The 14,497-nt window shown below is 37.6% G+C and overlaps 1 long non-coding RNA gene across 1 annotated transcript in view; it reads right to left on the bottom strand.

Moving 5' to 3' along the window:
- LOC136867161 (uncharacterized) overlaps window positions 1-13,773 on the bottom strand; it is a 100,834-nt gene extending 87,061 nt beyond the window's left edge. Inside the window, exon 1 of the long non-coding RNA XR_011017976.1 lies at window positions 13,688-13,773. This is a non-coding gene — a long non-coding RNA (uncharacterized lncRNA). The remainder of the gene's footprint in view (window positions 1-13,687) is intronic.
- Window positions 13,774-14,497: the final 724 nt, after the last annotated feature.

The raw sequence follows: 14,497 nt of genomic DNA, 5'->3' as shown, positions 1-14,497 counted from the left end.
CAGAGATGCTAATAATCATAACACAATTAGTCTCTATTTGTACAAAATACACTAAGTATGTACCTCTGGAAGAACATATATAGACATTTTATAGTTTCACAAATTATACCGGAATTTTATCTGAAAGGAGACGAAGTCTGAGGTCAAGAAATGCAAGAAATGTACATATCGCTTGATTTGTGAACCAATACTATCAACGCTAATATTTTACAAACGTTTCATATATTCCACATAATTCAAGTAATTCCAATGTAATCTCCACACAAAAAGGTTCGCTCATAATCAATATCAATCCAAGCAGTGTTAAAAATATAAAAATAAACTGTATTATGATAATATGTTTTTAGACTATTGTTGAATACAGTACCATATTGACGCCTCTAGTCATTCGGAATTTTAAGATAAATCTATATATAATGCTATGTGACAATTTAGGCAATGATAATTGCATCTTGATTTTTCACAAAAGAATTCGCTTCAATATTATTAATTAATATCACTGATCGTCTGAGAAATTAGAAGCATTTCACCAGAGAGTTTATAAAGTCACCGAAACACAACACTGTATAAAAGAGTAATGTAAGTAAGCTCTGGTTTAAAAATTTCTTATATCGAGTCCCTTCGTGAACACTGGCACTGAATCTGTACACAAACCTACAACAGACGCTCAAACCTCCAAGTGAATCAAAAATGAGTCTGAAGGTCACAAGGCCAAAATTCCGGTTTGTATTCGACCTTTACACTGACCGCTTCTGAGGTCACTTCTCTCTTGCAACGTGTTATACTGATATTTGGTTGTGAATTTCCCTTGTGGACTTGATTTTCTTGTTCGAGCGCATAATGAAACCTGTCTGAGGAAACCTTTGAAGACCCAGCATGACCTGCTCAACCATTTACGAGAAAGGATTGACGCTTATTCTGAATTCCGCAAAGAAACCAGTTTCAATAGACCATGCACCTGAATAAGCCAGTTAAGACATTCATAAGCACACATTCTAAGAAATTATTAGATCACTGAACAGGTATTGAATATGAGGTTAGAGTCGTCATCTCAAAGTGACATAACAAACTTTACAAAATAGCTTATTCAAAAGTCACAGCCGATTGATGTTAAGTGACAGGAAGAAAGACTCCGTATCTAACGAGACTAAAGTTCAAATACAGGAGGAGAACAAAAGTATTTCAACTTTGAAGTGTTTCCTACCTTTAGGAGGAACGTTTCTCAGATTTTTTCTTTAAATCTGATGTTATTAATCACGCTATCCCTATTCCGTAAATAATGTTACCGTATGTAGCACGTGCCCCATCCATACGAATAGAAAGAACGAATTATTCAGAAGTTATACCACAGAAAACAACAGCCACCATCAGTATTGTCATCATAATCATCATTTACATCATCATCATCATCAACAACCGAATGGTAGCAACGAGGATTATCCTATTTCTGTGTATATTTCACACCTATAGAATCAAAAAGCAAACAAAATTTGTATTTTATGATACAGGTGATGTGATCATAACTACAGAGCTCCCGTTTCAAGCGGAATTTGAATAATTTTCACTTGCATTTATTCGCGTCGCGGCCACCTTCGTGAGATAGTCACTCGGTAATCACTCCCGCCACAGAGTTAGATTTAGAGTTTGTTAAAAATCCAACACAAACACCAAGAGATAAATTATAAAATCAAAATTTCTTCCCGAATCTATGACATTATGTTCTGAAAACTGTGTAATATTGAATGTGGAATATATTTATATACACACCAGTCAACTATGTTAATTTTCGCTTTATTTGTTGCAGCATAGCCCTCTGCGATGTCCTTTAAGCCTCGGCAATTCTCCAGAACTTACGATAGGTAGCGAATGAGAGTTATTCTGCTTCTTGTCGCTAGGAGCTCTGATAGCCGTACATTTGTGGAAGCACAGGCCAATGTAGTACGCTATTTACTGCGATATGCATGAGTTCATGAAGCAGAATTATCTATACTGGAGAGTTCCTTTGTTTTAAAATCTGTGCTTCCCTGTATTTTTGAAGGTAAGTTAATAAATTTTCAACAGATATGTTCTATATCATTCGTATTGAATTTTTCAGACAGTTATCAGTACTCATGATGATTACCGTACATTATAAACGCCATACTGAAGACATACAGTCTCATTCTTTTCAGACGGTGTACTTTGGAATTCCACTGAGTGAAAATAAAAAGGCGAAAACAAACGATACCGGTATAAGCTACCAAGAATTTTCTGTGGATCCGGAACTGGAAAGTGAATTGCTAGAAATTATTTTACGATATACATTCGAGCCAAACAGGAAGTCTAACTTATCTGCAGTTTGTGAAGAACATTTTTCGGAACACGATAACAAGCCAAACCTTAACATTCGAGTTTTAAAACCATGTGGTGTGGCAAGTATTTTCCCAACCTTCCCAACCCGTACAACGACTACAGTAGTAACACCATGACGGGAAATAATTAAACAAAAGATGCAATTAAAGAACTAAAGCTCAGTCCTGTCCAAGAATAACATAATTATAGGTCTGCCTCTCTTTCACTAAAATACGCGTATGTCGTATTCCTATAAGGGAATGTCCAAACTAACTTCAATTCAGTTGCTGTACGAATAGAGGGAACTTTTATTTCGAGATTGTATAAATCAGAAAGGGAAACCTGTATTCAAAGATGTAAGCTGTGGCGGGCCAACCACAAGCTCAGAGACGTTTTAAGAAAGCATGAAAAATCAACTAAGAACATCATGTATTTCGAAGAGATGAGTAAAAAAAACTGTCGAGTTCTTTCTCTTGGAAGACTATGAAAAAGTTTCAAATATTTATTTTTGTTGGGTGAGATAGTGAATTTGAGAAAGTTAACCCCCAAATGGTCATAAACTTCCATAAAATCAATGTGCGCTATGGCATTATTGCTCGCCGATAGGATATAAATTCGCAACAGACCATGTCATTAAACTGCCAAGTAAAAGAACTCGGGCTAAGGAAACATTTTCCCCTAAAAATGTAGCTGCTCTGAAGCTTTCACACGACAGGCAGCCTTCGTCCTCGAATTCATTTCCCACACGAGGGACTAACGCAACATAAATGGAATATAAATGTTCACTCTTCATGATGTAAGTAGTCATACTCATCATGTTGGGCGGGGAATGAAGGCCTTATGCCGTTGTCTTCCATTAGAGACGAGAAGCTTCAATGGCTATGAAACCAGTTAATAGAATACCTTAACAATATAAAGATACGATTGGTAAGTACCGAAATATATGAAGCAGTCATGGTTACGATGTCATCAAAGGTAAGCGTTGTAAGGTATCTGTTCAACGGCTTTCACTATGTTTTAACAAGGAAATTTCATTCTAATTCCATTGAACTGTTCCTCAATGGATTAAGACAAATTTCAGGAGCAAACGACATGGTGAACAGCAGAACTGCTCCTTTCAATATGAATAAAATTATAGAAACAGGTATTTTTCTCTGACTTCTGCCAAAAGCGTCGAAATCACAGAAAAGGCAGTACCAATATGAACCCAACAAGTGACATAAGGTAGTGCTTCCGAGATTCCTGAAGCATCTTTACCAAATTCCACTCTATGTATCTCGGCTTGCCTGCAAGATAAATAAATAATAGCTATAATTTCATTTCATTACTTTAGGTTTAGCTCGAAAATTTAGTAGAAATATTCCACTTGTTTCAGTTCCTACGCAGACTGCCTTAAAATTGTCTTCTCTAGCATACGAAGGAGGTTTCTTGGTGAAGATGATCCTGGCGAGGTAACCTGTGATGCTTGCAAAGACAAGCTGATCACTACAAACTGCCATTTCATCCCCGAGGATCTAATATTTTTGCGCGACAGCCAGCTGATCATTACAAACTGCAATTCTGCCGTCATGGATCTAATTTTTGAGTGCGACAAGAACTCCACATTACATAGCACCTTTGTGTGTAATACAGAAGTGAATAGAAAAGTGCTGCTTCTAGGTTACAAAAGACATATACGAGATACAACTTGGAGAAATATTTACTATCTGCTTTGAAAGTTGGTAATTTTCTTGTGTCTACCGAAAACGAAATACAATCTTCTTCACTCAGTGAACTGATCTGCAAGAACTTCATTCCAATGATTTTGATACGTGTAGCTTTAGCAGCACTGGAAGTGATCAAGAAACCGAAATACTGATGCAGCAAACACTTAAGCCGCAAAGTTCTGCGTGCGTGAAGTTGCTGCTTCGAGTTAAAACATGCTAAAGCCAGCGTTCAGCGGTCAGTATTTATAGCATGAAACTTGAGTATTGTGTAATTTCAACACATTAAAAACCGCAATGTCGATCTAGTTCATTGTAACCCACGAAATTCCTTCGAAAAGTAAAACACTGTAAATTTATGTGAATCTCTGCGGGTTTACAGCGGGGACTTTGATGATACAGACCACTATATGATATCTAGTGAACTATGCACCTCTAGGCCTTCAGAGGGTTAAATCCGCTTGAAATGTGTTCACTATCACTATATGAAAGATATTTCTTATTACATTCGTTGCACTTTGCCTCCCATAATTTATAAAACTAATCACTGCAATTGATGCAGAATAAATTATCATGCCTAATACCTGTAACGAATGTCTAGTATTTTATACCTTCCAACGGAGCTCAGAACATTTTAAGAAAGCTTCGGAACAATGGGAGTAACGGAGTCCCACTTCCATTTGACAGGGAAAAGATTCCTTGGAAACAACTTGGGTAAACAGGATGGAGTTGGAATGAATGTGAATGTGTCTCATGGAAGAAAGAATATAGAACTGGCATAGTCGGCAATGAGGAGCTTCTGTATGTGTGACGAGTTAATGATATTCGAGTAAAGGGAGTTGGCGATGAAGACTGAGCAGATGGAAAAGTAACTTATCAGTAAGGGACGTAAGGAGGCAAGGGCATAGTGTGGGGTAGGACTGTTCATCAGCAACACTATTTCAGTGTCTGTTACCCACGTAAATGTGTTAATGATGTAGGCAGATTAAGCTGTTCGAGGAATTAGGACGAGAATTATCTCAGCCTACTCAGCATGTGAGCGTGCAAATGAGGATGAAGTTGGTAAGATTTATGAAGAACTGTCTTAGTCAGAGTCAACAGCAAGGATACCATATGACTAATGCGCGATTTCAATGCGAGAGTAGGAAATAGAACGGAAGGATTCGAAATAGTGATCGGTAAACGTGGAGAAAATATGGAAGCTATTTTACTAGGCTTCTCTGTCAGTATTGGATCAGCAGTTACTAATATATCCTTCAAGCATAATGCGCTTTGCCGATAAATCTTGGAGGGCAGTGCACAAGATCCATTAGAGATTATATTAAAACCGACTTTGAGTTTAAGAAATCTGTTCGGAATATGCTGATATTCAGGGAAGTTTGTTATGATACAGACCAATATCTCATCTCTAGTGAACTAAGTACCTCTAGTCCTAGGATAGAAAAAGTGAAATGTGTCTGCATGTGAATAAGGATAGACAATTTCCAGGACGAGCAAATTAGACAGAAGAACGTGGACATGATTACTGAAAAGTTCCAATCAGTAGTCAGTAAGCAGGTTCATGGTATAGAAAGAGAATGGGTGGCATACCGCGATGCTGCAGTGGAAGAGGTTGCATAGGAAGAACTGTTTGTAAAGATAGGACACCGTGAACATCTTAGTGAAATGATGAACTGAGAGCAGCTTGTAAACGTAAACAGTAGGAATCTCAGAAATGGCTCCAAACACGGACTGATGCAGACAGGGAACTGTACGTAGATGAAGGAATCAGGTCCTAATAAATAATTGTTGAACTGAACAAGTCGTGGGACGATTTAGGTAATGGACTGGAATGCTAGCTTAAGTGGCAGTAAAAAGTTTATGGACAGTAATAAATAGAACGAGAGAGTAAAAGGAAACGATGAATGCTTTGTTAAAACAGGTAAACTAATAATAGATCCCAGGGAATCACTGGACAGATGGAAGGAATGTTTTAAAAATATTCTCAGGGTAAAAGTGAATTTTTCTGATGACATTACGAATAATCAAGCAAAGTGGGAGGACGGCAATGATGTTGCTGAAATTACGCTTGAAAAAGTGTAAAAGGTGGTAGATAAACTCCATTCTCGTAAAAGAGAAGGAATAGGTGATGTGGGACCAGAAATAGTGAAAAGTAATGGGAAGGTATGGATTAAGTGGTTTCATGGAATTTCATATAATTTGATTTCATAGAATCCGTAGAATTCTGATTGGACGATTGCAGTAAATGCACATATCTACAAGCAGAGGAGCAGGAAAGATTCCAACAACTATGGAGGTATCTCTATACATATCGCTCTATACCTGACAAGGGGTTCACTGGCATTTTGGAAGGAAGGGTTTGAAAAGTAGTTGGGATTAAGTCGGATAAAAATCAGTGTGGTTTCGGACCATTGTTTCAGTAACTGAAAAGTCTTACGTGAGGTATAGAAAATTATGTTTAATTTCGTAGTCCTTGAGAAGGCATATGACACAGTAGAAAGGGAATATATGCTCGCTTCTTTCGGGGATTGTGCTACTAAGGGTAGATAAATACAATCAATCAAATACATTTATGATGAAAATTGGGCTGCAGTGAGAACTTATGATAGAATACGTTCTTGGTTCAAGGTAAGTACAGGACTTAAACTAGCCTCTAACCTATCATATTTGTTGTTTATAATTCAGATGAATCATCTAATGAGGTGTATAAATTGACAGGGAGGGATACAGTTAGTTGAAAATATACTCAAACAGTTTGAACTATGCCAAAGATTTAGTCTTAATGGCAGATTGTGTAGAAAGACTGCAGTCTGCTATTGGCTTTATGTCTTCATTCGATGGATGTGTCGTCGTCAACAGCGGCATTGGCTCCATGTGAGTACTGAGGAGAAATTTAGAATTTAATTCAGGCCTTTGGCACGTAATCCCTCGATTAGGAATGTTATATCACCAACGTTCATATCCTGTCAGCCAACATTCTGATGGTGAACATTCTCTAGACCAACGGGACTTGAATAGGCAAACCATGGTGTCAGAACATATAGGTTTCAGCCTTAACGATCATGGCCAACAGGCGGGTAAAATAGGTGCAATGAGTATGATATGAAAATTAGGGTTTCCAAGACTAAAGTGATGTCAACAAGTAAGAAATCTAAGAGAATTGAATGTCAGGTTTGGAATACAGAGCTCGAAGAGGTAAAGCATTTGATGTAGTTTGGGTGTGTATACTCCCAGGATCGTAGTATAGTAAGTGATATTGAATCAAGGTGCAGCAAATCTAATACTGTACAGTGGGCTGGCAGTTACGATCAACAGTATTCTGTAAGAAGGAAGTTAGTCCCTTACGGAACTAACCGTACATAGGTATGTTTTCAGGCCAACCTTGTTTTACGGGAGTGAAATCTGGTTGGAATAAGGATATCTTATCTGTAAGTTAGAAGTAACAGACATGGAACCAGTGAGAATGATAGCTGATAAAAAGAGATGGAAACGGTGGCAAGATTGTACATGGAATGAGGCGATAAAAAGCTAAATTAAAATTTTATGCGATTGATGAAACTTTGCGCATAAACCGGCTTCGATGGTGGTGTCATGTGAGGCGAGTGGAGAAGAACAGGTTACTTAGTCATGGAGTGTAAGAGAATAACGGGATGAAAAAGACGACAGTGGTTAGAATCAGTTTCTATTGATTTAAAGATAAGAGGTATGGAACATAACGAGGACACAGAGCTATTGTAGTTACAAATAGAGGATTATGGCGTCGGTTGGTAAATTCACAGAGGCCTGCAGACTGAACGCTGAAAGGCATAACAGTCTATAGTAAAGATTTATTTATTTATTTATTTATTTATTTATTTATTTATTTATTTATTTATTTATTTATTTATTTATTTATTTATTTATTTATTTATTGCATCTGATCTGCATTTAGGGCTGTCACCCTTAGGGCAGATGCCGTATCAATAGTTTGGCTTTAGTAAATTAATCGAAGATGGAAATTTAGTAGATACAGTAATTACAAGTGTTTAGGATGTGTGTTCTCCCAGGATGGTAATATAGTGAGATTCAATCAAAGTGCTAATGCAGTGAGCTCGCAGTTGCAGTTCCTGTAAAAAAGGAAGTCAGCTATCTTTAAATCGGTCTGTTTTCAGACCAACTTGGCTTTACGGGAGCGAATTATGGGTGTACTCAGGATATCTTATTCATAAGTTAGAAGTATGAGCCATGAAAGCAGCGAGAATGATTGCTGGTACAAATAAGTGGGAACAATGACAGGAGGGTACTCGGAATGATGAGAGACAGGCTATGTTAGGAATGAACTCGATGGATGAAGCTGTACGCATAAACCGGCTTCTGTGGTGGGATAATATGAGACGAGTGGAGGAGGATAGGTTACCCAGGAGAACAATGGACTCTGTTATGGAGGGTAAGAGAAGTAGAGGGAGAGCAAGACGACGATGGTTAGACTCAGTTTCTAACGATTCAGCACTAGTTGCAAGTGGAGGATTGTGGCGACGTATAGTAAATGCACAGATACTTGCAGATGAACGCTGATAGGCATATCGGTCTATAATTTATTAAATTTATTAAACGGCACCCTTGGTGAATCATTTCAATCACTATTTCCTCTTCCCATTGACGAACACTTGCCCCAATTAGTCCTCAATATTTTCAAAATTAAATTCATATAATGATGTTTCCTGCTTTTAAAAAACAACACTCAAGCTTATTCGTCTACTTATATCATTCCACGCAATCTATCTACTGACAACATACCGTTTAATAGAACAGCTCATCTCCTTACTCTCAAATCTTCCCTGCCCTAACATTTTCATAACAGTACTCGCTTGTCTGAAATCAATCAATCAATCAATCAATCAATCAATCAATCAATCAATCAATCAATCAATCATCAAAGTTGATGATAAGAGAAACGTAACACATGAACCTACAATGTTAGAATTTAGACCAATAAATTATTTCTGTATTAGCATCCAAGTGGCAGGTCTATTCACCATTTGATCTGGCAGTTTTTTAGAAATAATAATAATAATAATAATAATAATAATAATAATAATAATAATAATAATAATAATAATAATAATAATAATACCGTGGCCAGTCAGCTCACACGGGAGTCTGGTTCTGAACTGAGTAGGAGCTGGACATAACCCCGTGTGAGACACTGGGCGCGGGGCTTCAACCTCGACACGGCGCGTCCCATATGGCTGATAGGGGATGTTCCTGTAGATATAGAGGACAGGTGTGAATAAGTCATTGCCAAATAATACACCCGTGGATTAACTGAGACAATGAAGATGGCCAACGGGTTTGAAGGCGTAGGAGGATAAACTGTCCAAACGGCTGATAAAGCGGAGGAACTGTCTTCAGTCAACAAATCCGTTCGTGTCCGTACCGTATCGGGCAGTGAACTGGTCGGTGTGTGTTCCCCATATTAGGGGCGACAGTTTTTATCTCTTAGGCTAGAAACCTAAGCAGTATCAGAAGTCCTGAGGAAATACAGGCACATCAAACCCATTTTAATCAAAATGGTAGAGCGTGGAGGAAACAAATCAAAGGAGAATAACCCCGGGTGGTATTAAGGATAGCCTTCAATCCACTGCCACCAACCAAGGTGGTATAAGAGGGCCATCGGAGTCTGGGGATTCCCCACAGTCATGCTCAGTATCTCAATTAAGACTAAAGAAAATAAGTTACATAGCGACTTTCAACACCAATTCACTCAGAAGTATAGGGAAGTTGAAGGAGATCACCGACCTGATGACACAACTGCAGATATTAAGATTGGAGGTTCAAGAGACTTGGTTTGGAGACGAGGATTCCTTTGAGTCAGAGGGATACCGAATATTATAAGGCAAACCACGGAAGAAACTTATCAAAGGCACCAAGATGCTAGGAACAGGATTTATTGTATCAAGGAAGATAATCAACTCAATCACAGGATTATCCTCGACCTCAAGCAGAATCTCATCTCTGTCCTTCCGAAGTACCAACAAAGGATACACTATCACCAGTGCCCATGTCCCAGTAAATCAAGATAATTACAGAAATCCTGAGGATGTGGAACAATTTTGGGAAGACCTTCAATCAAAAATAGAATTCCCTATCACCATGTTCTCATTTTAATGGGCGACTTTAACGCACAAATAGGCAGAGAAAAAGTATTCTGATATATTTAGCCAGTACCCATTCCATAAGAGAACTAAAGTCAATGGTAAGCGTCTGATATATACTTGCAGAATTTTGTTGAGAATGAAATCCACATGGTTCAAATACCTTCCAAGGAAACTGAAGCCATGGAAGACACAAGTTTCACGTTAAGAAGAATACCAAATTGATGACATAGCCATTTCATACAAATCTGATAAAGAGATTTTGAACGTAAAGGCACTCAGAAACGCGACAGTAGACTCTGATCACTACATCTCCAAAGTGAAACTAAACTTTAACCCCAGAAACCATCAAATTAAACCAGAGCAAATCACAGAAATCCATCCCAAAATATGATACAGTAAAAGTCAAAGACCACACAACTTTCAAAGAACACTTAAGCCAAGGCACCGAAAATTTACCTCCTGAAACCTGGGAACAGCTGAAAGAAGCAGTAATCTCAACCGCACAGGAAACAATCTCTCTTAAGGAGAAATATAATCATACATGGTGGAACCAAGAATCTGAGGACGCTAAAAGTGGAGACAAGAAGCGTGGGAAAGGTGGAACAAAACCAAACGTCAATGATATTGGCACTACTTCCTTAAAATAAGAAAGCAAACTATCAAAGTCATCCAAAATACGAAAAGGATAAAGGTACCCTTGAATCCACCGAAAATGTCTTCAAGAAGAACAATACAAGAAATTTCCACAAAACATTCAAAAGATGCACACATAAATATGAGTCGCCGTCGCCTAGCTTCAAAGACCCGGAAGGTAGAAAAGGTATAACTGATCAAGAAAACTGTGAGATCTTAGCGAGATACTTTGGACAACTACTAAATTGTAAATCACCACAACAAGGACTTCAGTGTGTGGAGATGTGCCAAATGTTTAATGATGATGATGATGATGATGATGATGATGATGATGATGATGATGATGATGATGCTTGTTGTTTTAAGGGGACTAACATCGAAGGTCATCGGCCCAATGTTTAATGAAAGAAGTCGAAATATTGAAGATCTTCGTCGCACGATAAGGTTACAGGTCACAAGATTAAGATGCAGCAGCGACAAAGATTCTTTAACGTTTTGTGTTGGAGGCATCTGCGTTTGTCATAGTGCTAAGGGCAGACGTTGGTTCTATGGTACCGAGGATACAATTATTGAATGATTAAGAAGTAAAGAAAGGAGTACATTGAAGCTATATGACTTTGAAAACAAGTGACAAATTCCACTGCATTTCTGCTTCTATACCGAGTTATTCCGCTTGAAACCAATATTATTTGTGCTGCTATTATTATTATTATTATTATTAACATCATTATTATTATTATTATTATTATTATTATTATTATTATTATTATTATTATTATTATTATTATTATTATTATTATTATTATTATTATTATTATTATTTAAAATTTTGATTTTTTTTAATGCTAACCTAAACATATGTTGTAATACGCTTCATATAATGAACCTCTATTTTATTCATATTTCAAACATTCTCGATGAATAATACGTTCTCATTCAACATTTTTCTTGTGATTATAGGTATGATAAAACTACAGCTGTTTTGTTTTATACGGATAAATTATCCTTTAAGGACTATAACTGGAGAAAACACAAGCAAGGCCGTCAAATAGTTGCATCATGCAGTAATGGATGTTAGTGAGATGGGATCAGAAACACTGAAAACATTGCCAATTTCCGGAAACATTGCTCGAAATATGAGTAACAGACTACCATTCCTACTGCCAGTAGCAGTCGAGTTTGGGAGTTTAGGTCATTGCCCCAGGCCCCTTGCCTACTGACATTCACAGTAGAGTATAATGGTAAGCCACCTTGCCTGCTGCCATTCACAATCGAGTTGGAGAGCATTCAATACAATGGCATATGACAGTGCCTACTGCCAATAACAATCTATTTAGGAAGTTTTATTACAATGGCAGGCCCTCTTTATTACCTCCAGTCACATTCCAGTTGGGGAATTTCCGTTAAAGTAAAAGGCCCCTTCCCTATTGCCATTCAAAATCGACTAATGCTTATACTTTATTATCATGGCAGGCCCCCTTGTCTACTCACCATCAATTTGGGGAGTGTTCATTACAATTACAGCCCCCTTTCCTCCTTCCATTCACGTTCCAGTTGGGGATTTTTCGTTATAATGATTGGCCACTTTCCCCAATGCTACCCAAAATCGAGCTGTGCTGTTTTCTTTATAACGCAAGGCGTCCTTACCTAATGCCAGCCCAATTCGAGTTGAGGAGTTTTGGTTATAATCGCAAGCGCCCTTGCCTATTGCCAGTCACAAGCGAGTAGGGGAATTTTCTTTATAATGACAGGCTCCATTGAATACTACCTGTCAAAGTCGAGTTAGGGTGTATTGATTATAACGTCACAATGTAGTTGGGAAGTTTTCATTATATTGGCAGGGCACCATTTCTGCTCCCAGTCATTATCGAATTGGGGTGCTTTCATTATAATTGCAGACCTTCTTGCCTACTGCCAATCACAAGCCTGCTGGGGAGTTCTCATTATAATTATAGGGCCCCTTGGCTACTGCTAGTCACAATTTAAGGATAATAATAAATTCAAACCTATGTGAAGCTTTCTGTAGAGAAGTATACAAATGAACATAGACATGAATTAACAAGACACCTCCAGAGACTTTAGAATCTTACAAATTGGTACCAGAGAAGCTAAAAACCTCAGGATCCCTAGAAAATTCTAAAATTACCACCATTCTCCGTGAGGGCCAGTATGGGTAAGGGGGATTTCAAAACTGGAGCTCAGCAGAAGACAGCAAGTGTAAGCGTTTGTTTCACCCAGTTATATATATTTATCCGAAGCGATATATGTAGTTTTCATGGACATGAAAGTTTCCTGAAGTTCAAATTAAGTTTTAAAACGAAAACCCAAGAAAATGTACAGGGAAATGTTCGAGATATTAAGGATAATACTTAAATGGAACTTGGTGTGATGCGATATTGATTTAGTACTAATGATGAAACTCCGGTAAAAGAATATCACAAATTTCAAAGAAACTCAGCTGTCAATCGATGGAATTTAGTTTTTCTCGGAAGGTCCGGAGGCTCACCTTGTTAGTATAACTGCTCATTGATCCAGCTTGCTGCAACACGGAAATATAGCAAAGAAAAAAGGAAAATAAAGAGAAGAAGAAGAAGAATGCACGTTTTCATACGGCACCTAACATCTTGGTCATTTGTCCTACGCCATAAGAATGAAGGAAGGAAGAACAATATGATATAAATATTACAAGCAGATTGCGGTATAGATTGTATGAGATGTTAGCACGGAATAGGGTAGCATGAGGAACTGCATAAAATAATTGTATGGATTGAGAATATCAATCAAGATTATTCTACAGCGATTTATAATGATAATGTTTAAGTAAGCAGACCTCATACAATTACGGTTTTCCCTTTTCATTAAATAACTTATGCATGTACTAACCCTGTTCTTGATTTTAATACAGCTTTACCGGAATAATGATGTACGTTTTTTCTTCATAAACTGATCAGTCCTCCGTCGTCTTTCTGAAATAAAGAAAACAATATCAGTAATGTTAAATGAGTTGCACAATCTAAAAGAATGGTACAAAATGAGGGTTCGTTAGCTATAACTGATATACAGAGTTATGAACCAGTTCCATAAATTTAATTTTATGCAACCCACAGTTTACAAACAACCAAAAACTATCGTTTCCTCTTTCAATGGAAATTCAGCTACACGACTCAGTGAATAAGCTTTGTGTTAAGAATATTTTTAATGGTTGTGAACTTCAAGCAGCAACTTGCTTAACACATTTAACACTGTGTTATAGTCTCAAAGGAAACATTCTGCCGTGCATAGATACAAAACAGTAAGGGATTCAAACAAAATATGCATATGGTAGTATTTGAACCGTGGATCAAAAATCAGATCTCAAGGACCTTACCGATATCTAACCGAATCATCTACAATGGCGTCATATTTATTGCCTGCAGAAAGCGCGCTATTTGTGGATGACCCTTTCTCCTCTATATTTATATTTAAAATTTACATACATTACATACATACATTATCATTATAGACTGTTATGCCTTTCAGCGTTCAGTCTGCAAGCCTCTGTGAATTTACTAAACGTCGCCACAATCCTCGATTTTCAACTAGTGTTGTGGCTTCATTTAGTTCTATACCTCTTATCTTTAAATCGTTAGAAACCGAGTCTAACCATCGTCGTCTTGGTCTACCTCCACTTCTCTTACCCTCCATAGCAGAGTC

Source organism: Anabrus simplex, chromosome 3, assembly GCF_040414725.1.
Source record: "Anabrus simplex isolate iqAnaSimp1 chromosome 3, ASM4041472v1, whole genome shotgun sequence".
Lineage (NCBI taxonomy): Eukaryota > Metazoa > Arthropoda > Insecta > Orthoptera > Tettigoniidae > Anabrus > Anabrus simplex.
Note: the sequence above shows the minus strand (reverse complement) of the source record. Positions and strands in the feature narration are given on the sequence as shown.